At 56.8% G+C, this 2,254-nt stretch overlaps 1 long non-coding RNA gene across 1 annotated transcript in view; it reads right to left on the bottom strand.

Annotated features, from left to right (window-relative positions):
- The window catches only part of LOC138153874 (uncharacterized), a 2,132-nt gene extending 935 nt beyond the window's left edge, over positions 1–1,197 (bottom strand). Inside the window, exon 1 of the long non-coding RNA XR_011166489.1 lies at positions 803–1,197. This is a non-coding gene — a long non-coding RNA (uncharacterized lncRNA). The remainder of the gene's footprint in view (positions 1–802) is intronic.
- Positions 1,198–2,254: the final 1,057 nt, after the last annotated feature.

The raw sequence follows: 2,254 nt of genomic DNA on the forward strand, positions 1-2,254 counted from the left end.
GGGGGGGGGGGGGGGGGGGGGGGTCTGCCAGCCTAACTGGGAGGCCCCGGAGGCAGAACGCGGCTGGAGGATGGGAGCCCCCAATTCCAATCCCGCGCAGCCACTGCCTGGTTCCGTGACCCGGGGGAAGTCACTTGACCTCAGTTTCCTCATCTGTAAAAGGGCGGGGGTTGGAACTCTAAATAATGACCTGGTTGTTTTTTTTTTTTTAAATAGAGAAATGGGGGACGTTCGTCAATACCAGCACCGGTCCCCGGGTTTGTTGCGAGGAACAGAGACGACGTTAGCAAACCAGGGGCACCAGCGAGCACGGGGAAGGGCCGAGTACGTGCCCGGGGACAAAGGTGGCTCCGGGAGCGGGAGACAATAGCTCGGGGTCAGTCGGAGATCGCCCATCTCCGGCTAGAAGAAGGTCGGACTCTGGGTAGAAGGCGGGGCAGGGCGGCACTAGCTGCCCTTTACTGGGCAGCGGCAGGAGGCACCATCGGCTGGCCAGGGGGTGCGTGGGGGTCAAGCCGTGGGGGCTTCAGCCAGGGGGTGACCCGGCCGCGCGATTTACAAGACAGGATGGACTGGGCGGGGGAAGAGGCCCAAAGGGCACGGCAAGGGCAAAGGCGCGGAGGCGGGAGGGCCCCTGGCCTCAGTACCCGGACCGGGCGATTGGGCTCCGGGGCGCCCGGAGCGCCTCCTGAGCCCCCACCGCCCCCCGAGCCGGAAGGAGGCTCCCCGGGCTCCGCGCGTCTCCCAACAAAGGCGCACTCCGACCTCCCCACAACATGGCGGCGGGCCCCGCTCCACTTACTGACTCCGAGCTCCGCGAGACGGCGGAGGCCCCTCCACGAGAAACAGCGAGTGGGCGAGCGCGCGGACCACAAGGGACCGGACCGAACTAGACAGAGGCGCAAAGAGTAGCTGCTCCCACCCTTCCCAGCGCCGCCACTTTCTTCCACCTTCTCCTTCCGCCACCGCAGACAAAATGGCGGAAGCCCCACCCCGGAGCGGGGCTTGGAGCGTTCCTGGCCAATGGGAGCACGGAGTTGTCTCTCTCGGCCAATGGGAAGGAGGAGCTTTCCATGTGGGCCAATGGGAGTGCGGTACTGCCTCCGTCAGCCAATGGGAATGCAGCTCTCTCCTGTTGCTATCATGGCTGCGGAGGCGGGGGCGGGTTGTTGTTTCTGAAAGTTTGAAATGCTCCCCCTGAGGGGCCCGATGGGAAGTCTTTCCCAGGCTGCGGCTTCCGTGCTCCGCTAGGCAGAGCCCAGCGGCCCCCAGCTGCGATGGGTTGCTGCGGGGTGGGGGTGGTCTCCAGGCTGGATAGGAGGCGTGCATTCTTGGACTTGGCAGCTGCTTGGATTTTTTGTCTGGCTGGGCTCGGCTTTTTCATTACAAAGACTCTGTCTTTTCTTTTCCCCCTCGGCGGTCGGGGTGGGGGGGAGGAGTGGAGAAGGAAAGTGTCGATAATGTAGCCTACCCCCCCCCACCCACCCCCGAAAAAGAAAGAAAAGACGGACTTTGAAGCTATTTTTAATGCTCAGAAAAGTTCCCCGCGACAGTTTTGAACATGGCCGGTGTGAGACCTGCTTTGTCTCGCTGTGTATATTGTTACAAGGATTTTATTATACACACACACACACACACACGCTGAAGTTTCCTTCAATTTTTTTGTAATGTAATTTAAAAAAATTTTTTTCCCGGAGACAGACGAGTGCGAATGCCTTGGAAATACCGTTTTGGAATGCTTATGTGCCTTTTTAAAAAAAACAAACGAAGATTCGCGATTTGAGAGAGAGAGAGAGAGAGAGAGAGAGAGAGAGAGAGAGAGATTGAATGAGATTTACGGTGTTAAACTGCTCCAAGACTTTTGGGAAGCTGTATTTCTTCTATACATGGCTATACCATCCTCATGATCATGAGCGAGCGTTTGTGAAGCGCCCACTTCATACAGCCTGTAAAATACAGAAGAATGCCTATGTACAGCCCTCCACCGTAGAAATTCTTTGACTGCAGACTGTTCCTTTTTTTCCCCCTTAGCCATTTGTGCCCCCCATCTCATAGAAGGGGCTTAGCAATTATTTGTTGGTGGATTGATGGCTAAATGGCAGCAAAATGCAAAGGAGCCTTAGGGCAGAGAGACAAAGAGGGAGCAGCTGCTCCCTCTCACTTTTCTCCTTCCGAATTTAATAAGACAAGCTCACCAAGTATCGTTCCCCATATTACTGATGGAGAAAATAAGGCCCAGGGAAGTGAAATGACT

The sequence above is a fragment of the Petaurus breviceps genome, unplaced genomic scaffold (genome assembly GCF_028583685.1).
Source record: "Petaurus breviceps papuanus isolate PSGF00001 unplaced genomic scaffold, PetGlider_PUasm1.0 91041, whole genome shotgun sequence".
NCBI classification, from domain to species: Eukaryota; Metazoa; Chordata; class Mammalia; order Diprotodontia; family Petauridae; genus Petaurus; species Petaurus breviceps.